Below are 14,681 nucleotides of genomic sequence, written 5' to 3'. Positions count from 1 at the left end.
ACTTAATTATGATTATGTTTTTAAAATAATTATTTAACTATTAAATTTTTAATTTAATCATTTAAATTTAAGTAATATATATTTTTTACTCAATCACATATTGATGTGATAGTCAAATACTATAAGATATTGTCACATTATTTTTTACGTCACAGACGTAGTAGATGATGTGATAGTGTTGTATAGTACATAGTCATTAATATTATATTATTATATCAATACATGGGTTGAGAATAATGGTTAAATAATAAAAAAATTTTATTAAAATTTAAGTGATTAAATTAAAAAAATAATAATTATGTGATCATTTTAAAAATATTATTGACAAATTATGTATTTTACCCATTTAATTAAGCTATGATCATATTATAAGAAAAATAAAATATCTTTTTTCTTAAGTTGAGTAAAAAGAACGACACCGTTTGACGGACTTTCTTTAATTCTTTTCTTTTCCTCCATATTTTTTTTCGTAGGAGAGCACCGAAGGAGAAAGTTCAAAGGGCAAAGATTTCAACGGTCAGCTCTCTCTCTCTCTCTCTCTCTGACATTTCTCTTCTGAGATCTGAATCTGAAAAGAAACACCAAAATGCAGGATCCGCCAAGTCTAAACCGGGACCCGGATCCTCCAATTCCTTCCAATGCCTCATCCACCACCCAAAAGACACCGTCTTTCCCCAACCCTACCCCATTTCGAGGCTCTCACCACAGGCGAGCCCAGTCCGAAGTCCAATTTCGGATCCCGGACGACTTGGATCTCGTTTCCGACCCGTTCGAAGGGTTGGGATCCGAAGATGACTTGTTTTGCAATTACATGGATATTGAGAAGCTGGGAGGATCATCGAAGGGGTCGGAGGAAGGAGGGGGGGCTGCTGGGTCTTCGAGTGGTGGGTCGGGTCAGAACCCGAAAGGAGAGGAAATGAGTGGCGGTTCGGGGATGGGGGAGAAGAATAATGGAGGCGGGAAAGGAAGGCATAGGTATAGTAATTCGGTTGATGGGTGCTCGATAATGGAGTCGATTGAAGCTAAGAAAGCTATGGCTCCTGATAAGCTTGCTGAATTGTGGACTGTTGACCCAAAGAGAGCCAAAAGGTTTGGGAAGTACTCTTTTTGTCCCCAACTCTTTTGGGTTTTTTTAAGTGAATTTGGTTTTGGGTACTCATGAAATTGTAGAAGAAGTTGGAAGTTTATAACTTCTAGTGTGAAGTTTGTGTTTTTGTTTGTTTCCTGTAGATATTAGGGGAAGTTATTAGAACAAAGTAATATCTTTTTGTTTAAAAAAATTGTATTTTTAGTTTATAAAGTCTTTCTTTTTTCTTTTTGGTTGGTTTTATCCTTTTTTCATGGGCATTATGATTGTTTTGTTGACGCGTTCTTTTCTTTTTCTTTTTTTTTTTTTTATAATAATGATGAAATTGACTTTTTTTTTCTTCTTTTTTGAGTGTCTATGAATGGGTTCTTCTTGGGCAGTTTAGGAACTGAAGTTAGGAATTTAAGAATTTGAAATTTGAAAGAAATTGAGAGTTAGTAGAATTTCTGAAAAGTGTGCATTTTTATGTAACTAATTGATGCCAATTGTATGGGTTTTTTTCCCCCTAATTCTAGGCTCTTTTTAGTGGATCATGCATGCTTCTTAGCTAATGTTCTTGTTTTATGGGCATTATGGTTGTAGTTTGGCAATCTTTTTCTTTTAATAATGTGGTGCCTTGGTTGACTTTTCTAACCCCTTGATGAATGGGGTTTTCGATATTAGGAATTTCAGCTTTGCAAAATTTCTTAATGCATTTTTATGAATTAAATTCATGTGAATTACAAGGTGTCTTCTATTTACGTGTGCCTTTTTATAGATTTTTTTTCTTTTGGCTTTTTTTCTTGTTTCCTTTATGAGGAAAGAGCGATATAAACATTTTTTTGAATTTCCATGCCATGTTTTGTACTATGATTAGGAGATGGCATAAATGCTTCATGAAATATTTAAGTCATCATAAGTACCGAATGACATAATTATATTATTAAATCAGATTAGAATTCTCATTGCATAATCTCTATCTAAAATTGCTGAGTACATTTTTTGCTTGTCTAGGGGAATTTCAGCATATTTATGGGCTGTTTCACCATCTAATGTAGTAATGGTATGGTCATGAGTAGGGCATTATTTTGTGCTCGTATTACTGAAATTTGCTTCATAAATACTAGCAAAATTCAGCTTTGATTAATCTGATAGGTGTATCCTTGACTGTAAACGAATTGATCTTGTCACTCTTTCTCCTTCTAAATGATTTTTTATTTTTTTTTCTATTAGTTTTATCCGTATCTCTTTAAAATTTGATAATAATTTTTATAACATATATATATATATATATATATGTTTTCATCACGGCACACCCTTCCTTTTTAAAAGTGTTGGATTGTAATTCCAGTTTTGTTACCATATTTAATGCAGTACTAGGAAGCCGTTACCATTAGCATAACTGTACATACTGAATGTCGCCTAACCATCAACAAAATGACTTATGGATTTTGGACATTTGGGCACTGTTAGTTTCATTTAAGTTTGATTTTTGGGCAAATGAGCTGTTCTTTCCAAACTTTGTAACTTTCAATAATGGTTGGTTAAGGTCATGTGCGCACGGATTTTCTACATATGGAATGTTATAACCTTTTTCTTTTCATATTTTCTAGTGTTTGAGAGCCTCTAAACTCTAATCTTGTTAGTTATAAATTACTGATGAGGTGTATCCTTCCTTAAATGCATAAGCATTTGGTGAGGTGGCTGAGCTAGAGCAATTCTCATCTCTCCACTCAACACCCCTCAACCCTTAGTTGGAATGTAAATTTTCTTCCAAAGATTTGATGATCTCATATTATGTGGTGAGATTTGGGTACATTCAAGTTTCCGCTAAGCAAGTACACAATTTGTGTAGGATCATTGCAAATCGGCAGTCAGCTGCTCGTTCCAAAGAGAGGAAAGCCCGATATATATCTGAATTGGAGAGAAAAGTCCAAACACTTCAAACGGAAGCGACTACTCTTTCTGCGCAACTAACCCTATTCCAGGTTTTTTTCCAAACACTAACCTGTCTCATTGCATAATTTTGGAGCTTGTTTGTTTTTGTGATTATTTGCATTCTTCTTATAAAAAATCAGATCCACAAACTAAACAATCAATATTTGGATCTACTATCTAATAAATCAAAAGCTTTTTGCAATTGGGGCTTTAATTCTTTTTGCAATAAAGAGCTTTCTGTTATTGTGAATGCGGTTGCACATGCTTCTAATCTTGGTTTAAGGCATCTGATTTTCTGAAATCGCCATTGGTTTTGCATATGTTCCATCTTATGTTGATTTTATCTTTCTTTATTGATTATTACCTGATGTTAATAGTCTTGAATCTTGTGTTCTATTCCAGAGAGATACAACAGGCTTGAGTACTGAGAACACTGAGCTTAAGATTCGGCTACAAGCTATGGAACAACAGGCTGAGCTACGTGATGGTACGCTCTGTCCAGACCATTTTTGGTTACCAAATTCTCTCCATGATGGCATGCTTTCAAAAGTGTATTCTCGGCATGTGGATGGACATGTTCACGTGCTACACTAGTTGAGCTGTTTTTTTTTTACCATATATACTCAATGATAAGAAACATAACAAACTGGCATCAGACTAGTCAAAGCCAGGGGTGCCCATTTTAAATAGTGTTCTAGTCATTAATTTTAGAGCTCAAGCTTTGGGTAGCATTAATGATTGTCCATTTGCATGCAGATATCTAGTCATGTTTGTTTTATGCCTGATTTCTCACTCATAAAACCTACTGCAGAGAGTCGTTAACTGGATATAATTTTTCTCCTTGATCATCTCTGACTACAGCTCTAAATGAAGCACTGAAGAAGGAAGTCGAGAGGCTCAAGATTGCTACAGGAGAAATAATAACACCCACAGATACCTTTAATTTGGGAATGCACCATTTACCATACACCCAATCTTCCTTCTTTCCTGCACAGCATATGCAAGTTGACACCCAGAATATTCAAGTGCCACCATTTCATCACATCCAATCCAACATGTTGACACCTAATCAGTCTGTGGTAGCTGCCTCCAACTCACATGTCTTTGCTGATATGATGCAACAGGATCCTCTTGGCCGATTGCAGGGGCTTGATATCAGCAGCAGGGGTTCCCACTTAGTGAAATCTGAAGGCCCTTCAATTTCTGCTGGTGAAAGCAGTGGGACATAATGATACAAATTCTACTGATCTGCACCTTGCCCTGCCCTGTTTGTTGGCTTGTTCATAGACTGACCTTATTGACATCGAAAGGTACTCTTTGTTGGAATTTAATTCTTTAATGTGATTGGTATTTTAGTTTTTGTGTAGCTTTGCTAGTTCTTAAGATATTCAAGATTCCTTTCTTGTGGAATTCAAATTCTTTTTTTTTTGGACCAATGATGTGGGGGTAGAAGTTTGATCCTTAGGAATAGATTAATGCAACATGTCAATCCAGTGGCTCCCATTGGATTGTCTATTAAGTATGGTTTAAAGCTGTATTGGTGGTGAATTTCTTCAAATTGTTTTTTGTCTAATTTGATGACTTGCACTCCCTCTCAAATGGGTGTGTGCACAACTGTAAATGTTTTCTGGCTACCATATTGTACTGGCTTGAGTCTGCTGTTTTCCTGATTTCCTGGCTCAGTTGAATCTTGGAGGATAATAAATGCCTCTGTAGTTGCTGTTGCTTGTCACATAATCATGTGATATGATTATTTATGACTTGTGAATGCATCAATGTGGTGGCCTGATCTATACTCTTTTCAGAAAGATTTTGATTTACAACTCTGGTCATCCCTTTGTTAGGGTGCACAATATGTTGACTTCTTTTTTACGTACGTATGCGAGGTACAAGGGTAACAACTTTGAGTCAAATATGATTTGTTCTACACTTCTACTGTTGACTTTTTGGTTGGGATAATAGGCAAAGTTATCACCTTAAATTGCAGGTTTCTAATATGCCATTTTATTAGTGGGATAAATACCAGAAAAGGAAAAAGGAAAAATCAAATGCCATCAAAATTTAAACCACTTTTGTATTTGTACAAAAAGACATGATTTATATCTGCACAAAAATCTATGACCATTGACATGTTTGAATAGAGTTTTTAATACTCGAAAGAGAAAATAATAAAAAATAAAGACAATTACAGATCTCAAAAGCCGACCGTCTTGGACATCAAGCTCATTATTTCAAGATCATGAAGTAAATTGAAAAGGCCCTGCCCATACAGTAATAACACAGCAAATGTAAGTAGTAGACAAAATGAATGGACTAAGTTGATTATATATACAAGACAAAACCATGCCTATGCATTACGGAGGAAGAAGGAACAGTGGAATTCGATTAATTAATTGAATGAAGAACTATTATCTTCTTTTTCAGTTTTGCTGCTTATTTCAACAAAATATAATATCAGAAGCTATTGCTGGGCCGCAGCTGACATTGGTGCTTCTTTGAAAGCCAGAAACTTATTTTAGCCCTACTGCTTCAGCCTGTATAGATTGTGGTTACTATTGCTGCTTTCATCTTTGTTTCCTCTCATTTCACCCTGCAAAGATTGCCAAAGAAATTTGATTTATAATTTCTGTAAACTCAACATTCATTACTATACCAATCTAGTGCCTCCAATTTCCATTAACAAAAAGCATTATTAAAGTTCTTTTCTCTAGCCTACTCCAGCTATCAAAATGGGTTTTCATTGATTAGGAAATTTACTTGGAGCAGCCAGGATTCGGGTTTATAAGGCGATAGCGGATGTTGCTTCACACATTCCGGGAAGCTGCTGAACACTACTGAAATCAAGCCTATGATGCTTACGAAACTCATCAGCAAGGAATGAGGGCGTTACTCACCTCATTGCAAGTTTGAGCATGTACAAATATATAAGCTTGCAGGTCAGATAGCTTCTAGACAGGGTTATCATTGCCTCTTTTGCATACAATAGGATGGTTGAAAGACTATAGCAGAAAACGTGAAAGTCCTGAGAAGTGCTCGATATCTTCATTGAAAAATGGCAATTATTGTGGTTGTTCGGACTCGTTTGGAGCTTATTAAATGGCCATACTCAAAGGAAAATTTTTAAAAGTCCTCAGACGGAGATGCATAATGAAAGCTTCCATCTAGAAAGGTATCCCTTTCCATTAATGTTGTAAAAATTTGTGTCCAATGAGAACTTGCGTTTACAATTTTCCAGAAATCAAAATACCGACGACAAAATGATTGAATTAGTTCAGATGTCCGTTTAGAAAGTGCTGTTAAGGGCTCCGTATATAGTGGACCGTTGCTGTTACTGTGGTTGTTGGGGAAGACGTAGATTAATGCTATCAAACTTAATAGCCAAGGACAGACAAAACTCAAGGTCACTTAAAATAAAGCTGTGAATTTCTGCTCCATCAAAGAGTGAATTTCCAAATTCGTTTACGGCTTGAATGTCTACTTTCATATACAGATCTAAGACTCGAAAGACAAAAAAATAACACCAGCCCCCTACCCCCCACCCCCCCCTAAAAAAATGAAACACTAAAGTTGTTCCTATTGAGTAGGTCTTGCTAAGATCAAACTTCAAAGCCTTTACCTTTTCTTCAAAAGAATAAACCGTTTGAAATAGGATTACTGTAATCCTTTAAGTATTTGGCAGCACAGAACCTTATACTAGGTGATTGGCGGGTGTAAAGGGCTTTGCACTGCTAGAATGGGCATAACAGTTGGGCTGCCAAGCACAGATCATATCAGACACACTCGTGCATCGAAAGTTCCATAGGAGAAAATGATTCAGTGAGATTCTCTATGAGAAAATAAAACAGTTATCAGGATCTCTCAAACCCAAATTTCAACAGATTCAAATCTCATTGAATTATATAACATGAAGTTAGCTCAGTTAGCTCATGCAACCAGCTTAAGAGGTAGCGTCCAATTGAGATTCAAATTCCAGCACTTGCTACCCTTCTTTTATCCGAAGAAGATTACGACCTCCTTTGTAAGAAAAAAAAAATTAGAATCTTATTTCCCCAGGTAAAACAAAAAGGCGGTTGTGGAGGAATCAAGATATTTGCACTGTTGGGATGGTTATGGTTATAAATTATATAGAAATAAGCACTTGCCATGTGAAAAAAGAGTTAAAAAGGTTAGTAATAGCCTGAAGAGAGCATTTTTCATTTTCATAGTAACAATACAGTACTGATGAAAAAGACACAACAACCATGTTGAACTAGCCATAATACTAACAGTAATACATAATTCCCTTGAGGCAAAATGCTGGCTAACTGTCTCCTCAATGCTTAGCATATCCAAAACGAACTTAAAACTTGTCACTCATGCACAGATATGAACGAATGTGAATGAACCATAATGATCTATTTCACTCGCCATCACTCATGCAGAGATTAAAGCCATACTCCATTGAGCTATATATATACATATATAATGTTAAGCAGCTACTTCACTTTGGTACATCTCCCTTGTGCCTTATTCCATCATCTCATCTTCTCCCCTTCTCGAGAACTCTTAGTCTTAGTTTTTGTATCTAAAACTTCACCATCAGAGTGTGCCTGCCCTTTGGCAATTTCTCGGCAACAAAGGATTTTTTCAATCGAACAATTTGGTTGTACTCTAGACAGCCACTTAATTATATTTAATTAGGTTTGCGAACTTTAACTCTACATATATCTTGCAACAAACCATTAGTAGACTAAGCTTGTAAAAACAAGTCTCATGTGAAGGATTTTTTAATCAGATTTACAAAAGCAATTCTTTCTTTCTTTCTTCTTTGTCTGTGTGTATATATGTGTGAATATGTATGTGAACAGACAAAGGGTTTGGATATAAACTAAGATGGAGTGGTATGTTTGCACGCATAAGGGTGGAGGGTTGCGCCTGTGACGGACAGAACGCGGGAATGAGACTTCTTTTCTTAAGAAAAATTTGGTTTCTGTCTGTTCAACCTGTCTCTTTATAGATATCTTGGGGTTAGATATATTTATCTGAGAAATGGATTTTATCTATGGTCTATTGAAGTGCCCAGTGAGTGCCTTGCGAGTTGGGAGGAAGATTCTTAAATTGCTGGTAGTCATCGTGTTAAACAAAGGACACAACTATGCTATGGTTTATGGGCTTCCTACTACTATTTTATCGCTTGAAAATTGATGAGTTGGGTCCTATGTTTCTCAAATTTGGGCCTAAAAGGTTGTTCATGATGCAGGGATTAGTTGGTATGGAAGGGCTGCCAAGTCTGACCAGTCGGCCCTTTTTTCAGAAAAGCATTTGTAATACACGTGAAAAATTTTTTTTTAAGTATTTTATAAGTGAAAGGGTTTCTAATAAAAAATTAGAAAGATAAAAGACTTATAAGTAAATAATTCAACTTTTAATATGATTAAATTATATTATTATTTTCTGTATCAAAAGAAAATAATGGTTTATTTTTCTCTTATTTCTTATATAAGTCAAAAGGATTTAAAGTGAAAGGCAAAAATAAAATCTACAAAGAGAGTTATCTTTTATAGATAAAAAATAATTTTTTTTAATTTAAAAAAAATAATATTGATTATTAAGTTTCGATATTTAACTTGTAATATAAAAATCTTAAAATTTTAAAAAATTTATTATCCCTTTTAAGATTAGTTTGGACAAATCATTTAAACTGTATTTAGGGTTTAATAAAATGTTAAAAATGTTTAGTAATATGATTTTATTGCTGTAAAAATAAAAAACAAAAATTTGATGAGATTAGAAAGGAAAATTTTTGTTTCGTATAAACCTTGGTATTTGTAGTGGTAAATTAAGATAATATTTTATATTAAAAAATAAATTATTGCTATGATTATTTATACTGTTGGAAAGCTTACTGAATTTACTTTCCAATGAAATAAACGAAAGTTAATTCTGAGTTTTTTTATAAAAAGTAATTTAATTTTTACTTAAGGATCTGCAAGCTGCCTAATAGCAGGAGCAAGAAGGAATTACGAAATTTCTTTTAATTTTTATCCAATGAATTATAGATTAAGTCATATTTGTTTGAAAACTTATTGAAACTATTTTCCAACGAAACAAGCAGAATTGAATTTGAAGTTTCTTATGAATAAATATGTAATTGTTATTAAAAGATATACATGTTATCTAATAGAAGCATATAATGTGGATTGTAAAAATTATTATAATTAATCTATAAGAAATCACGAGATGGGCTATATATGCTTAGAAAGCTTATCGAATTGAGTTTTTAATGCATTAAAAAGATCTTAATTCCAAATTGAATATCTTGAGATATGGCTATTTTAATAAAAGAAGCTCAAGCAGTAAGTATTAAAGTTTAGTTAACCCTTGTTTAACTTAATTGCTTTTAGTATAATTGGTCTCAAAATGAGTTGTTTAATTTTTATTATGTTGAAATTATCTTGAATAGGTTGTTAATTATTTTGAAAGAAAAATTAGGTGGTGAAATCGAAAGGAGATAAATAAAATCTCACACACTTTATTTGTTTTCAAACTTATGTATACATATATATATATATATATATATAAGTTTTTAAATGAGTAAATGTTTTATTTTATTATTTTCGATATATGAAAATAGGACGAAGCATATGATTATTTTTTATTTTTGCTATGTAAATTATGGATCATGTTTAAAAATGAAATGAGAAAATGATTTATGCTTAAGGAACGATTTTATTATAATTACGTTTTTACATCATTGGAAAGTACAATCATCGATACCAAAATTAGTTCTATGACCTTAACTAATTGGTTATAGTAGTTAGCATTAAGCCTTGGCTAGAGAATTATAATAATTAACAATGATCATGATTATTAAATTATTGATACAGCCAATGTCACAGGTTATAGCAGTTACTGTAATTAATGATAAACTAACGATTTATGATGATTTGTGATGATTTTAAATATTGATCCATGATATATATATATATATATCAAAATGATTTACGATGATTTTAATGATTGAACTATGATTTTGTTTGATTATGATATTTGAATGGTAGTATATTTTACAGTGATTTATAAAATTAATATGTTTTGACATTGATTTATGAATTTACGAAATGTTTGATATAACAATGATCTTTGAAATGTTTTAATATTATGATTTGATGAATGTTTTGAATAATCTATATGATATGTATGAAAATAAACTTGTTATGATAAGATGTGTTAGCTTATGATTGTTAAGTTGTGATTTGCTTATTTCTCATTTACTTTTTTTTTATAAATGAGTTAATGATAAGTTTACTTAGTTATGTAAGAAGCTAGAAACTCATATTGAAAAGATTACTTAGATACTCGAGATATTATTGGCTAGTAAACTCTTATGAAACGGTTTAAATTTTTATTAGTATGCATTTGAGAATATGAAAATTTCTTATTAGTTGAATTAAAGTTACGAATTTTCTTAAATAAATTTTTTTATTGAAGGATTTTAAAATGATTAAGCAACAAGATTTCATATTATTTTAAAATTTTATTTCAAGATAATATGATTATATTATATTTTAATCTCAGGACGTGACAGTATTAGTGTTTCTTCAATGTATTGTTCATCAAAGATAAGCTTACAGCCAAAGATAGGAGACTGAAATGCGTAATTAATTGTAACAATTCCCATCAACTGGCTTGGTATACTATTGTATGCAAGCTAGAGGAAAAAAATTTCCGATCTTTGCTTTTAGGTTTGCCTTGGAATGATGTTAATTATTTATGGACTACGATATTCGGTTGGAAAGGAATATTAAAACACTGTTTGCTACTTTGGTTTAAACAGAACAGTAGTTGTTTGGAGAGATACAATCTGTTATTAGACATAGAATTGAGTTGTCTAAAGAATGTTGCAAGCCGTTGTATTAAATATTACCTTTGAACTAGCTGGAGAATTGCTAGCACTGTCCTAATCTGTGCCTGCTCTTGGTTGTTGCAGTTTTCTGCATGTAGGGACAAACTTGCAGCTATGTGTTCTCAACTTATCATTCTGGTAAAATCAACAACTTAATCATCCCAAAGGTAAATAGTAACAGTAGTTATTCAAATTTTGAACTCTCTTTTTCCATTACATTACCATTTTTCCCTTTGAGGAGTGATAATCATATTCAACGACTCGAAAGCAGTTATAAAGTATTAGGAACACTTCCTCTATACCATTTTTGTTTCAGAATCAAGTGTATTGTGTATAGCTCTGATTAAGCTGGTGTCAGGTCTGCTAAGTGATGAGTTGCAGCCAGTCTAATGTTTTTTGTGCCAGCATATAAAATGTTTACTCTCGTCTCTCATATAATATAATCATTGTATAACACTTAGTGACTCCCACGGTTTTACCGTGTAAAGACACGCATCTAACCTGCGAGGTATTGTCCGCTTTGACTCGAAGGTCTCACGGTTTTGTCCCACAAAAAGTACCTCACAAGTTTAAGATTAAGTCTCTACATATATATCATTCCTTATCCACACATCCTCCTGATGTGGGATTGGGGACGTTACAATCTCCCCACCTTTAATGCTTGATGTTCCTGTCAAGCCGAGTCCATCCACAGGACCAAGATCACACCAGGCCATCGTGTAACACTTAGTGACTCCCACGACTACGGACTGGTAACCTGGCTCTGATACTATTTGTAAAGACCTGCACCTAACCTACGAGGTATTGTCCGCTTTGACCCGAAGGTCTCACGATTTTGTCTCACAAAAGGTGCCTCACAAGGTTAAGATTAAGTCTCTACATATATATCATTTCTTATCCGTACATCCTCCTAATATGAGATTGGGGACGTTACATATAAGGTGCTGCTGTCATTAGAAGGTTATCAGCAAGTTGGGGTTTGGCTATAAGAAAATATGTGGACAAATTTGTGAACGAGAAAAACACTGAGGTTTTCCCTTTTACATTCATAAGGTTGATTATCAATCAATATCTGTTAGAAAGGTGATCTTTTTCACCGTTTGGAACATATTATTTCAGTAGTACACAAAATCAGGGCGTGGAACACCAAATGTAACTACCTTGCCACGTTACAAGGGTTACGGCAGCCCTACAACCTGAGCTTCTAATTAAATGCACATGCAGAGGGTTGAACCTTTTGTTAGAACTGGTCTATTTTGGAATTGGAAGCCCCAAAGTTGGTCTGTTTTGTGGCTGATATGTGTGACCGTATATGTCTTTTAAAGACGACCGGAAAGTGACTGTTCACTTGGCTGAGCAAATGGTCCCATTTTCATTGTAGGTTGTAGGGAGATGGTAGTCTCTTTGCAGGTGGGACTAAGGGACAATCCCTTGTGAAGGGCACTCTCATTGGCGCCTAACACACAACATTTGGATAAATTCCACATGACCTTTTTGTGGATCTCATTTCAAGCTTTGATTAATGTTGTCCCCAGGAAAGTGCCTGGAGAGCTTTAGGGCCACAAATCTTAAACCTACTGATATAACAACAGAAGACACAATAAATATAGAAAATCCCATACCATTTTATATTTTTTCCTCTTTTTTTTTAATTAAAAAAAAAAGAGTAAGAACTTTGAAAAAGCTAATTGGAGAAAAGGAAAATCTGCAGTTAACAAAGGGACCAAACTATTGATGCAGGTAATGCCATATATATATATATATATATGCATTAAATGAAGAAATCTTCATTGTTCTAATTAAAATCTACCCTCTCCCTCTGGCCTACACTTCTCATTGTTTGTTCCTCTTGCACTAGTTTTTGTTAGGCAAAAGAAATTGGAAATCAAAATGTTTGCTGCCCACTTGAAGGATCCAACCAACTGAGCTATAGGGGCTGACATTTGGAAGCCAAAATTATAAATTTAATAACATTTTTTCAACAAAATGAGCTTCAGCACTGGGATACTGCGATGTTTATTTTATTTGACATTGTCTCTTTTGGCACTGAAAGCCACAAAACTTGACTTTCTTTCCATATTTTAAAATCACATTGGACTTTGTTCAACATTTTTTTTTATCAGTAAGATAGATGAAGAGATTTTCTTATCAGGACTTAAAATTTTACTGTTTATGAGAATATCTTGCCATAGATGCTCATTGAAATGTTAAAAAGAACCTGATAGCACCTTTCCAATATTCCATATTTCCATTTTGAAATAGACAAAGTTTTAAGATATGGTGAATAGTAATTGTAGCAGAAAGTATGATTCTGAATCTTTCCTTTTTCCTACTGATGTGAAATTAGAAAACAAAAAGAGCAAATCAAGGCATTTTTATATATATTTTCCTTTAGTATATTAATCAACATCATGTGGTCAGTATCTCATATTATGAATATTTTTGTTGCTTTGGATGTTTATATTTAATCTTTTATCAGTATCAGATTACAACTGAAAACCACTCAAAATTCATATGAAAATGACGCATGAACGTAAGGGACCGTGAAGCCCGGGGCTTGCATGTGCTCCCTAACATGGTAGGGACACTTAATCAGTAATCAAATCTTTCTATCAGAAAAATTGGATCCTTTTCTTCCTGTTTAACACATAAAACAATGAACTAATCATTGTGAAAAACTACAAAACCTTAACGTTAAAAAAAATTAATCACCCAAGTACGCTAATGATTTCAATGATCGATTAATGATGATGAAATTAAAAATAAAGCTTCTTCTCTTTCTATTATAATTCTCCGATCATATGTAGCCTGCGTGTGCATCTGATGCTATATACAGACTTGCTAATCAATCAGCTTTAGCAAAATGACATTAATGATGCATTTTAATTTGTATTATAATTACCGACAAATGATCCTTCAAGTCACCATCCATGAGACTATGGATTAATGCTCGTGTTACACTAAAATATGGTTGGTACGAGAAAAATATACAAGAAAAACGAGTTGACCTAACAATCTGCATATTGCACTAGAAAATATGAGGGTTTTAAGATCAGATGACCATTGCTTTCAGGTCGGTAAGCTTTCCCTGTTAAACAGCCAACTGCTTTAACAGAAATGGTATATGCTTATAGATGAACTCCTAATGGTGTCTATAATAATCCTGGAAAGATAAACAGGAAACCCTGATGGAATTTTTATCTTCTACATTCAAAGCCTTTGAAGATCATAAAAAATACATTCACGCGTCCTTGTTACTGATTTCTCATTTAGACAATCGGAATTTAAATCCTTTGAAAGATAATATGGTGTCCCTATTTCACCACAACCGCATTTTTACAATGCGTGTGAAAGTGCAAGGGTTTAAAATGACTGAGATTGAAGTCTTAAGACAAAATTATTACAATGTTCCCTTGACTAATTTTGTTACTTTTTCTTTGGGGGGATATTCTTCTGTAGCCACCAAATTAGACTTGAAAAAAAAAAACCCCAAAGTCCCCCAATCAAAGGCAATAAAAGATTTCTCGAGGGATTGGTGGGATTTCAGAAAATTCAAGGAGAAATTCCACAAAACTACACGTAAGGAAGCAATATTTAGACGAAAACAGTTAATAGGACTAAGAGAATAAGATTAAAAACAGTAGGAGGAGGGGAAGAGTTGATAAATGCATGTGCAGGTGGGGGCCAAGAGGCCTAGCGGTTGGTAGTCTAACTGGAACATTTGCATGTGCTGGCTTTGATCCTTGTAAATGACCTGAAAATATGAAAATCTATTCTCGTTGCCTTGGCTTT

General features: G+C 33.7%; 1 pseudogene across 1 annotated transcript; it reads left to right on the top strand.

Annotated features, from left to right (window-relative positions):
* The first annotated feature begins 458 nt into the window (after nucleotides 1–458).
* Nucleotides 459–4,674, top strand: LOC111297243 (transcription factor RF2b-like; annotated as a pseudogene). Its single transcript, XR_016326067.1, has 4 exons — nucleotides 459–1,089; nucleotides 2,922–3,054; nucleotides 3,407–3,491; nucleotides 3,866–4,674. The product of XR_016326067.1 is annotated as a transcription factor RF2b-like (transcript).
* Nucleotides 4,675–14,681: the final 10,007 nt, after the last annotated feature.

Source organism: Durio zibethinus, chromosome 12 (genome assembly GCF_047325235.1).
Source record: "Durio zibethinus cultivar Kanyao isolate XHJ-2024 chromosome 12, ASM4732523v1, whole genome shotgun sequence".
Classification (NCBI taxonomy): Eukaryota; Viridiplantae; Streptophyta; class Magnoliopsida; order Malvales; family Malvaceae; genus Durio; species Durio zibethinus.
The sequence above is the reverse complement of the archived record's forward strand: the minus strand, read 5'-3'. Positions and strand labels throughout refer to the sequence as shown.